This window comes from Mya arenaria, chromosome 11, assembly GCF_026914265.1.
Source record: "Mya arenaria isolate MELC-2E11 chromosome 11, ASM2691426v1".
NCBI classification, from domain to species: Eukaryota; Metazoa; Mollusca; class Bivalvia; order Myida; family Myidae; genus Mya; species Mya arenaria.
This window is the reverse complement of record NC_069132.1, coordinates 60,559,600-60,572,275: the sequence shown is the minus strand read 5'-3', so window position 1 is coordinate 60,572,275 and position 12,676 is coordinate 60,559,600. Positions and strand designations below refer to the sequence as shown.

The 12,676-nt window shown below is 35.9% G+C and overlaps 1 pseudogene; it reads left to right on the top strand.

The window, feature by feature from the left end:
- Positions 1-550: 550 nt before the first annotated feature.
- The window catches only part of LOC128208665 (RNA polymerase II-associated factor 1 homolog), a 32,510-nt pseudogene continuing 20,384 nt past the window's right edge, over positions 551-12,676 (top strand).

The following is a 12,676-nucleotide window of genomic DNA, read 5'->3' as shown; positions in this document are numbered from 1 at the left end:
TGGAAAGTTGTATTACTACAGTATTCTAGAACGTGTACTCAAGCTATGATCACCAGTATAGAGATATATGGTTAGTTGTATTACTACAGTATTTTAGAACGTGTACTCAAGCTTTGATCACCTGTATAGAGATGTATGGTTAGTTGTATAACTACAGTATTCTAGAACGTGTACTCAAGCTATGATCACCAGTATAGAGATATATGGTTAGTTGTATTACTACAGTATTCTAGAACGTGTACTCAAGCTTTGATCACCTGTATAGAGATATATGATTGGTTGTATTACTCCAGTAGTCTAGAACGTGTACTCATGCTTTGATAATTTTTATTAGGATGTATGGTTAGTTGTATTACTACTACAGTGCTTTAGAATAAGTCAATAAACCAATCTATGATCTCCAGTGCATAGATGTATGAATAGTTGTATAACTGCGTTTTTTGAAAAGGTTTACTCCAACTATGATCACCATTATAGAGATATATGGTCAGTTGTATAACAACAGTGCCTTAAACCTGCACTCAAGCTTATATGACCATTATAGAGATGTATGGATAGTTGCAAACCTACTGTGCTTAAGAACGTGTCCCCCAGCTATGATCATCAGAATAGAGGTATGATCGGTTGTATAACTTATTTGCTTTAGAACGAGGAGGTAGCACTAGTTTTAAGCAGTATTCGTTAACCTACATTCATTAAGATTACATAAAAATACATATCATTTAGTGGAAACATATGTAAAAAATAGATCAATAGATTTCTGTAAAAGTAATTATTATGAATGTTTTGTATTTTAGAAAACTTAATAATATAAGCTTTATCACATACATATTTTTTCTACGTTATAAAACAATTACAATGCGAGTTCTCAGCTTTTTGTATGCTGACCAATTTTACATAACGAAGGCTCAGTGTAAGCCTGACGTAACAATATATACTTTTGTGGAAGTGACGTTCGTATTGCGTTGAGCCCTCGAACCGAGAAAAAGGAAACTCTTTTCTTTGTTTTTGTATTAGACTTGACAGTCCACATGCAATAGACACTTCTTATTCTTTGTAATTAAGCTTACTGTTGTGAACAATATTCTTCGAAATCATGAAAATGGTAATAGATAACGCCTCAACGACCACTACTTTTCCATATATAATATAACTAGTTTGAAATTCAAAGTAAAATGATACGTGTGAAAAGATACATTTATGTTTTCACCATGTATTATATACATAATAAAACTCAGCACGAAAGTTTTGTATTTGCATTTGTATGTTTTACATCATAGTGAAATAGTCGTACATAATCTCATAAAAGCATATCAGCAGTAGCAAAACTTTTACAGGACTTTTAAAAGTGTTACATGTTAGAAGCACAAAAGAGTTTATGTACTTGTCTTAATCGTAGAGATAAACCGGCGATAAGTAAAAAGTGAAATACATATCTCTTACGAATACCAAAATGGTTTGGATAAAACTCACTGACTTTGAGTGCCCAGCAAGTGGTTGTAAATCGCGGTAAGTATTTTTAATGAATACATTTAAATTTATTAATCACTGTATAATTACAGTTGAAAATATAAAGAGCGAACTAGTTATGACGTCAATAAAGATTTAACTAATGACAACATTTGGAAAACAAGTTCAAGATAATTGGCTGCCGGCGGTTTCTATATATATATAATCCCTATATTCTCAGATGAATATTAATTACGTTTTTTTTTACAATTCATATATATTACATAAAACATTTTAGTGGCCATTGGCGTTGCCATAAAGACGGGAGGAGCATTCACATAAATGAGAATGGAATGATGAAATGTACCCCTGGAACACATAGAGGTATTCATATTACAATGACAAGCCCGGTAGTCTACAATGTCAACATACGCCCTGCTAGGAGGCAAACGTCAAGATCCCAAAAGTGTTTTTTTTTTATCTGGACGTTTTCGTTTTAAGGTTTTCACTTTAATCTTTAGATAACTGTTTGTAAGAAATCTTATGATTGAAACTCAAATTGCTTTTTTACATGTTGAGTTGTCTATTCTGTTTCAGGACAGATCGTGGAGTTTAAATGGAAATGCACAAAGGACTGTCACCAGGGAGAGTATTTCACCCCAGATTTGGAAGGCTTTTGCTTCTCGTTGTCCATGGCAGTACATTTTGCAGAAAAGCAGGAGGCTGTATGGGTCGCTTCATTGATAAGAGCAGTTGGAAAGCAACTTAAAATATGTATATATATATATATATGTATAGCGATCGAGTACCTGAAATTACTTGAAATTGTTTTATTAGTTTGTATATACCCTTTACTTTATTCTTCATTTTTTCTAATTGTTGCTGGCTCTGATAAATCTTATGTTTTATATTTTGAAATTATTGATAAATGTTGGGGCAAGTGTGATGTTTGGCTATATAAACTACATGCTGTAGTATTAACCCATAAAAAATCGTGTTTTGGAAAATTCGAGTGCCAATGGCCGTTCCTGGCGGTGAAACCATCATTTATCGGTAAAGTTATGATGTTGTGTGTGAAGTATGTTTGTAGCGTTCATAGGTCAGTGTCGTTTGAGTCATTTTGCCATATAACGGTCCGGACCGCGCTGCATTTGTGGTTCCGGAGATATTGTCGGCACTTACTTTACACGGTAAGGTATGGCAAAACCGCTGAAAAACTACGGTTTTGCACGAACTTTGCGGCCTTTGAAACCGGTGACCGAATAACGTCCCAGGCACACCGAAAATTGCGCCTCGAAGGTATGAGAGAAACCTACACAGCAAAATTGGACCCAACCTTCGCACGTACAGGGATGCTTGGCTATCTGCGACACGAGGTACCCGATTTTAAGGCATTTTCGCGCCATTTAGATCTTAAGCGAAAAAGTTGCACGCGTTAGGAAACGTTTAGGTCGGCACGTCAAAGATGCGCCGACGGTCGCGTCACGTAGAGAATGGAGATACATAAACGCCAATACCGGTCCGGAAAGCACCGTTTTAGTGGTTCCGGAGATATCGTCGGCACTTACTTTACATGGTAAGGTATGGCAAAACCGTTGAAAAACTACGGTTTTGCACGAACGTTGCGGCCTTTGAAACCGGTGACCGAATAACGTCCCAGGCACACCGAAGATTGCACCACGTAGGTATGAGCATACCATACACAGCAAAATTGGTCCCAACTTCCGGACGTGCAGGGATGCTTGGCTATCTTCGACACGAGGTACCCCATTTTACGGCATTTTCGCGCCATTGAGATCTTAAGTTATAAAGTTGAACGCGTTAGGAAACGTTGACGTCGGCACGTCAGAGATGCGCCGACGGTCGCGTCACGTAGAGAATGGCAATAACGGTCCGGACCGCGCCGCATTTTTGGTTCCGGAGATATCGTCGGCACTTACTTTACATGGTAAGGTATGGCAAAACCGCTGAAAAACTACGGTTTTGCACGAACTTTGCGGCCTAAGAAACCGTTGACCGAATAACGTCCCAGGCACACCGAAAATTTCGGCACGTAGGTATGAGCAAATCATACACAGCAAAATTGGGCCCAACCTCCGCACGTGCAGGGATGCCTGGCTATCTTCGACACGAGGTACCCCATTTTATTGCATTTTCGCGCCATTTAGATCTTTTAAAAGCGAAAAAGTTGCACTCGTTAGAAAACATTGATGTCGGCACGTCAACAATGCGCCGACGGTCGCGTCACGTAGAGAATGGAGATACCTAAACGCCAATACCGGCTAATTTGTTGATCCTGAGATATCGTCTCCGTGGCCTAGTTGTTAAGCGTCCGCCTATGGAGCGGTAGGTTGTGGGTTCGATCCCTGGCCGCGTCATACCAATAGACGTTAAAAGTTGGTACAAGTAGCTCCCTTGCCTGGCGCTCGGCATATAAAGGGTAATGCTTGGAAAAGTGGTGTACTCAGTACTGGTTAATAAGGAAAGTTGTACCCCGTCTATCGGTGCTTTACACCGATCACGTAAAAGGACAAAGGAGTCTCTTCGAAAAAGAGCTAGGGTATCGCACCCGGACTTCCTTGTATTTTATCCACCACTGTCTCTTCAGCGTGCTGTCCCTTCAGCAAAAAACAAAGGACCCCGTTGGAAATAAGTGCTTGCGCTTTCACGGGTTATCTTTGACCGCAAGGTCTAAAGAAATACATACTAAAGTATTCCATATTAGTAATACGTACAGACCAAACCTAGCTTACCATTTAGTCTTTGGAATGATCGAACACGTGAGATCTTTTATTTAAGCAGTTCACAAGAACGTCTTACTTTTTCAACAGCTGGTCTCGAACTCCCCGAGATCTTCGCACGCACCAGTGACGTCAGCACTTCGTGCGTAAACAGGTCAAATAGTGCACTCGCACTACAATACGTGCATACATACATACTTGTATACATAGTTTTATCTTGACAAACCATAGTAATTACAGATGGGTGTAGCATATTGATATATTCATAACTAAACATACTAGAATACTCGTCTTTAATTTAACACTATCTATATAGATACCATTATCGCTGAGACACTGTTCATATAGAGAAAGGGGAAGTAATGATGTGCGGGGTCACTCATAGTGTAAAGTTTGGTTGTATGTAACCGAGAGGTGGTGCGAACCATATCAAGATCGAATTGTTTTGAGTACAGATGTAACAACATGGCGTCTCGGATGATTTTCTTCATGTAAATTAATCAGAAACGTAAAAAGACACGTGTAACGATGCCACCGACAATACAAAGCTCATCAAAAGATCGGGCCGATAGAAAGCGAGGAGGGGATAAGAGGTTTGTGGATTTTAACCGTCAATTTCTTATCTTATCCGGAACAACCTATTTTCGACCACAACCTATTTTCGACCGCCTCCTGAAAATGGGTAAAACACTTCTATTTTGTGTCACTTCCGGTAAAAATAAGCTTCTATTGTTAACCATAACAGTAGAACTGTCAAAAAAACTTCATTTGAAAAAGAATGGGAATGGTAGTGTTAAAAAAACTTCAGTTATACATGAAACAACACCAATTTGTCATTTTCAATTATTGCCAAATTAGACCCTTCGTTTAAAATGATTTCACATGTAAAATACTTCTTTAAAATCGTGTTGTTTTTGTTTGCCAGATCTTACATATCTACCAAAGCCTAAAACCTATGCCCTATTGTTTTCTTAGTATAGTGCACAACACTAAAAGCGCATCAAAATATGGTGTGTTGCTTATTCTAAAATTAATGAAATTTATCTACAGGTAACTATATTGAATTGCATTTGGGCTCTCAGTTACCATAAAATTATACATATTGCAGCCTAGGCAGGTCATATGAGGCTCATTCAGAGTTGGACCAGTGATAACAGGGTTCATGGTGGGTGAATTCATCATTTTGTACCCATGTGAAAGCCATAAGAAGGGATGATGCATTCCTTTGCCTCTCTTGTAGTGATAAGTAACTAAAAAGTGACTGTATGGCAAACATGTAAATATTTAATTACTTTTAAAAAAAATAAAATACATTAAACAGTTTAAACAAGTTATACAAATTAAAATAAAAAAATATTGCGCACAAACTTTTGTTGCGAAGTATAGTTAAAGGTGGTCGAAAGCATGTTGTATCTAGGTCAAATACAACATGTAACAGCCGCCATCTTGCATTCAAAATGTAAACAACAGACGATTGAAACAGATTTTATTTTTTTGTTTAATGAAAGATGAATGATTGCTTTAAATGGTACACACAAACATTTATTTTTTTATTATCACTTATTTATGATTAAAATGTAAATAATCCTTAGGCGGTCGAAAACCCGTTGTTCCAGGATACATGTATCCGAAAAGGAAAACTATAAACAAGTTTCCCCGGTTTTGATCAGTGCATCACGATCTCACTTATTTTGATTGAGTAGTATTTGCTGTGTTCTAAATGTTTAAACTTTTGGAGGTCTTTTCGTCAGCTTGCAATAACTTTTAGTGAAATATTCTGTGTTCTTTATTGCTTACACTTTTTATTGCTGTTTTTTTCGAAAACGGAATGATACGCTTTTGTAGATATTTGTATGCATGACAGTTTTACCGAAATTGTATAAAATATATTGCCAGTTCATGAGATAGTCAAGTTGAGACATTTTTTCCTGTCTGACAAATATTGATGTTCAATTAGCTTTAAAACATCATCCAAATAAATACTGTAAATTAAAATTAATAAAAATAAAATTAACCAAAAGGTCTTGTTTAAATGGGTAAACACATACCAGTGCTTCAGCTAGCCCATTTTTCAATGGCGCAGCGCCGTGCTCCTTTTCTTACCACACTGCCCCCTTTTTGAGTAGTGCCCTTTTCACAAATGCTCTATAAATGCCAATTACAGTACACTCCATGCGGAACTACCACTTTCCTCGATGACTCCGAGGGTTTTTCAATTTATCGCGGACATCCGCCCAGTATGTAACCGCTTTCCTTGCTAAAATCCGTCGAGTTTTGCCGAGTTGCTTGTTTTCCGCCGAGGGATTTATTGCCAGTATCGCTGGTGATCATGTTGTTTTATTGGTCTTAAAGCGAAACTCCGAGTTGTATGCTTTGCTGCTAGGCCTAAAAAAAAAAACATTTGGTTCGGGTTACCCGACCCTACCTACGGAATATGCCGCCGACCCTACTGTTTTTATAGTCAGTTTGAAAAAAAAAAATGAAAAACTAAAAAAAATAATTTTTAATTGATTTTCAATACATATGTAGTTTATTCCTTAAATGCTTATACAGAAGATAACTTTAACACTATTCTCCAACGATGAAAATGATATTCTTAAATAAAGCCTAATAAAAAAAATAAATGAAAAAAAAAAAAGCCTACCTACCCTACCTATTTTTGAAAAGGATGTAACCCTAACCAAACAATTTTTTTTAGGCCCTATTGAAAATAAATAATTACATTAGCAGTTATTTCGTTTATTAAAATAATTTTTTCTCGTAAAGAAAGAAAGAATACATATTCAATAAAACAATACATCTTTATCTCGTTCGGTTATTAATTTACTTTTCAACTAATATTCGCTAATTGCCCGTTGCATGATATCCATACATTTTAGATATAACACCATATGTTGTTTGTTTACTATTATTACGTCATACAGCTTTTGTGATGTTGAGAACTAAATCGGATTGGAGTAATATGCAGGTGTTGAGTACCATGTAAGTGTGAATACTTTTCCTGTCACTATTTCTTTTGTGAAACATATCAGTTGTTTTTCCGCATTCCAGATAATATTTAAATTGCATTGTTAATTATGACGTTTAAAAAAGTATGAAGGTAACTAATGTTCTGTGGTTTTAAAAATCGCCGATTTAATCTACATCTGTATAAAGATATTGTTGTAATCTATTTCCTACTCTTATTTGAATATAATTCAGCTTTCAATTGAAATATTTTATGAAAGTTACGGTGTTTGTATGAATATTGAGCTTAAAAAATATTGAAACTATAACTTCTTATTTAATAATTAGAAATTATTAGTATGAAACGCAATCTAGTATAATTTTTGACAATGTGGCACGTGATATGCAAATTTCGTAGTGACGTATTGTGCGCTAAATTTAGACTACTTTTGGTTCTCTGGCATGTTTGTTATATTGCGAAAAATGCATTTTTTTATCAAACTGCAGGTTTAATTGTAAAACAGTTAAGAGAAATTAATTGAATATACGTACCTTACAGAATGTTTACATTACTTTAAGTAACTGGGACTGTTGGAACAGTCAAATGAGTAAGATATAATTAGAACTGGGTCAAAAATGGACATCAACATAAATTGCAATTTTGCGCCGTCAAAGGATTACCAGTCATATTATGTGCAAGTAAGTTTGAAAAATATTGAAACAACACAATAAAAGAACAGTTTTCAAATAAATTTCACACAATCAGATACATGTACAGTAGGAGATTCTTATCGGTTTCCTCGGAGTTTCGCGGTGTTTCCACTCCCGAGGAACGCGGCAATTGTAATTATACGGTCCACTGATCAGCCTCGGGGGTGAACGAGTGAAAACCCCGAGGAAAGCGGATTATGATAAATTGGATGTCGTGTCCGCGATGACGAAAATCCGCCGAGGAAAACGGAAAGTGGTAGTTCCGTGTGGAGTGTACGGTATCATGTAAGAGCCCTTTTTACTATTGAAATCATTATGAAAGATCGGCAGCCCTTAATCCGCTGTCATTTAGACAAATTACGTAATACTTATGATAAAAGTGTTCCCGCTAGGTGTCATCATGCCCCCATTGACTGCTTAAAATATGCCGTACTGCCCTTTCATCTTCCCATGTGCCTCGTCGAAGTCATATGACAGCTAATTCAAAATTGTGTGTTTGTGTAGTGAGCAGACTACCTGTGTATTCATAATCGGTCATCTTCTAATCCAATAATTAGGAAGAGCCAAATATGGAAACATCAGCAGGAGGCGGAGCTATTGAAAGTCAGCCAATCAGAATATACATTGAGAACTCGTTTATTCAATGATGAAAGTTCGTAAAATGCGATAGAAAATGCAAAGGGATGGTGAAAAATGGTATCAAGTACAATTCAATCTTTTAAAATAATTGTTAATTGTATTGTACAGATGAGACTTGCCATTTTAAACATTGTTGATTTGAAGCAGACAGTCAGTGCCGAATTGTAAACCTAAGAAAGGTGACGCTAAAACAATCAAATACATCACTATTTCAGTAAATGTTTTGAAAGTTTATTTGTAAAATATTCATGTTGAAATTTCTTTGTAACCCACAAAAATATGTTGATGCTTTATGTAGCATTTACCTATCATGTCTACGATAATGTCAAAATTTGCCGAAACCGCCATTTTGTCAGAACGAATTTCGGAGTTATTTTATCAATGTTCTATGTTTTATATAAGTGATTTTTTAAGCAAGGGCAGTGATTTTTATTGTCATTTTATTTTTATTTGTACCCAATTACGATCGTACCAAACTAAGATTCGTCCCCTACATATTTGTGTTTTGTGTATTTATTTATTTGATTGCTTCAAATATTTAACTGTCTTTGTTGTTATCTTCATTTATAACATGTTTTTTAGGGGAAGTATGTGACATTGCACTAAAGAAGACTCCAGACAAGTACAATCATATTACCACAGACAAAAAGACAAAATTTGATTTTGATATACAGTACACTCAACGAGTTAGACCCACTTTCCTCGCTCACTCCGAGGGATAAAGTCGATGATCGCGGACTTCCTCCGAGGGTAAAACTGTTGCCCTCGCTAATATCCCTCCGAGTTCCTCCGAGTGGCTGGTTTTCCGCCGAGTTTAACATGAACGATAGCGTTGAAAATCGTCCGATTTTATGACCCCTCGGTGGAACTCCATGTCTAATCAGATAAGCAAGAAATCATTCTTGTTTAGAAGTTATTTTTTTATGCTTATGTACATTATTAATCGTACAAGATTCTTACCAGCATTTCATTTGTTTTGTGTCCGAAAACGCCAATTGAATATTTTCTTGACTTGTTGATAGTAAACATTGAATCATTGATAAATTGCCACTAATTGTATTGCATCATAAAACAGCCGACATTTTACACGATTCTGAACCATGACCTCTGACGTCACAAAACGAGAAAACGAGGCAAGGCTTCAACCATGCGCTGTGACCTTTGAACGCGTGTTTGACCTCCTGATTTTCCGAAAATGTGTAATAAGTAACCTAGCCTTTTTTGGGTGAAATGTGTTTATCAATGTATTCAGTCATTAGTAAAAATACGTTTATAAGATGCATGTGAAAATAGTGAGATACGACTGCATTCTTATGGTAAGCTAACTTCATGTAAAACGGGCAGAGGAAAAAGAATAATAATAATAGCACAAAGTGCTCAAGGTGAGCTATTGTTATCGCCCTGTCTCCGTCATCCGTCGTCGTCGTCCTTCGTCATCATCCTTCATCAACAATTTGACTGTTAACACTCTAGAGGTCACAATTTTGGCACAATCTTAATGAAACTTAGTCAGAATGTTACCCTCAATTAAATCTTTGACAAGTTAGATATTGGGTCATCTGGGGTTAAAAACTAGGTCACCAGGTCAAATTAAAGGAAAAGCTTGTTAACACTCTAGAGGTCACATTTATGACTGTATCTTCAGGAAACTTGGTTAGAATGTTAATATTAATGATATCTAGGTCAAGTTCGAATCTGGGTCATGTGCAGTCAAAAACTAGGTCACCAGGTCAAATTGAAGGAAAAGCTTGTTAACACTCTAGAGGTCACATTTATGACTGTATCTTCATGAAGGTTGGTCAGAATGTTAATATTAATAATCTCTATGGCAAGTTCGAATCTGAGTCATGTGCGGTCAAAAACTAGGTCACCAGGTCAAATTGAAGGAAAAGCTTGTCAACACTCTAGAGGTCACATTTATGACTGTATGTTCATGAAACTTAGTCAGAATGTATATATTGATTAGCTCTAAGCCTAGTTCGAATCTTAGTCATGTGCGGTGAAAAACTAGGTCACCAGGTCAAATTGAAGGAAAAGCTTGTTTACACTCTAGAGGTCACATTTATGACCATATGTTCATGGAACTTGATCAAAATGTTATTCATGATGATTTTTAGAGAGAGTTTTAAACTGGATAATCAGAGGTCAAAAACCAGGCCACTAGGTTAAATCATAGAAAAACTTTGTAAACACCGTAGCGGTTGCATTCTCTCTTTAATCACCATGAAACTATGTCAGAATGTTTGTGTTTATGAAGTCTATGTCAAGTTTGAAACTGGATAACCTGAGTTCATAAACTAGGTCACGTAGTCAAATCATCGAAAACATTGTTACAACACTGTTGAGGCCATATTTTCTACTTTATCTGTATGAAACCTGATCAGAATGTATTTATTACAGCAAGGTAAGGTTTGCAACTGGGTCATCAGTCATATTAAAAAAATCATCCGTGATATTTAAAAAAAAACTTGGTCACTAGGGAAGGATATAAGTAATATATTTTTTAATTCCAGCAGGTATGAATGTTTTGATTCCATACCTCATGGTTATATTTGGATGTGAATGAGATGTGAAACCCAAATCTTTAGTCCTGTTGTGCACCATATAACCTGAATTGGTATGCGGTAAAGCCCATATAACCAATTCACCATCTTAATTTACCTTATATGATCTAAAGAAGCTGAATTGAAGATGACCCTTCAAATTGTGGTCTAAGGCTGATAGGGAAGAGTTTTGTTACAATTGCCCTCGCCCTGAAAACACTTAATATTTCACACTTGAATTGGATCAGGTGAGCGATACAGGGCCTTCAGGGCCCTCTTGTTGAAAAATATTGAGAAAATTGAATATGAAACACCTGGTTGAAAATATTATGTTTGTAATCGTCTCACTTTCTGAAAATATAATCCATTAGCTATGGCACTATTTATCAATTCAAACAAACATTTTGTTTTGCAAAAGTACCTGAAAAGGATGATACACCTCCAAACAATCACTTCCAGTATAATTGGACTTAACTCACTACCGCTATGGCATGTAAAAATTGCAGAAAACTGCACTGCTGATCAAATGATGTGGTAATTAGGTAATGCCAAACTATGTCAAGCTCGCAATCCCTGCACTGGTAAAATGCTAGTCTATATATAAACAGCCGCTTCAGAGTCTTTGACAATTTTTGTTTTGGCAACTCTACGCGTCCATATCCCACTTGTTGTTTTTCTAGCCAAGAATGACAGAGCGCAGCGCTAAGTATATTGAGCGGAAAGATAAAGGGCAACTGCTAGATAGTTAAAAAATTGGCGATGCTTTATTGACAGATCAATCTGAATTTGAGTTTCATGAAACAAGTTTATGAGAAAGGTAGTGGCTAAAATAATTTATGCGTAACTTTTGTGTTTCCATTTAACAATGCAGTGTTAAACATTGTGAATTTACAGTTGAAGAATATATTTTACATTGATATGAATCAGTAGACTGTTTGCACTTAGAATTAAGGCGGTTGATCTAGATTGTGGTACATATTGCATCCTCACTCTGGTGTACGAAAATTTAGTTTGGAGGCTCGGAGTCAAGTTAAAACAAGATTTTGTTTAAGTGATTAAAATATGCTTTTTACTGCCAATGAAACAGTTTGGTTTTATAACTATCATTTATATATATTTGTAAATACTGGAAGATGCAGCATGCTTCCTTGATTTTGATGAAAGAGAGTAGAAATTAAACTTAAATTTAAATTCAGTAATTAATAATTTAAAGGCTTGTGATTCTGGCTATTTTTGATGTATTTTTGACAAAAATTGACATTAGAAAATGCCCTTTTTTTCAAATGAAATTCAGCATACCTTGAACCTGAAGATGAGAGACTACTGAATGAGAAATCCACATCCTTTGCGGACCAGAAACGGTACATTGATTAAAAATGATGATTTAACAAATACTTAAGATAACCTTATTCAAAGAACCAGTATATTTAGATTCATTTTCAAGTGTTGATGGTGAAAATTGTTGGATGTGTTACAAGTAGTAGATTTAACTGCTATTTACACAAATTTTGCCTAAAACATCCTAATAAATCATTATGGGGTAGTTTTGACAGGTCAAAAGAAACATAATACTCAAAATTAGTTTGAAGAAGTAAGTAAATAATGCCCCCGAAGTTCAGGTGGAAATGTTTTGTTTTTTTCTTGCAG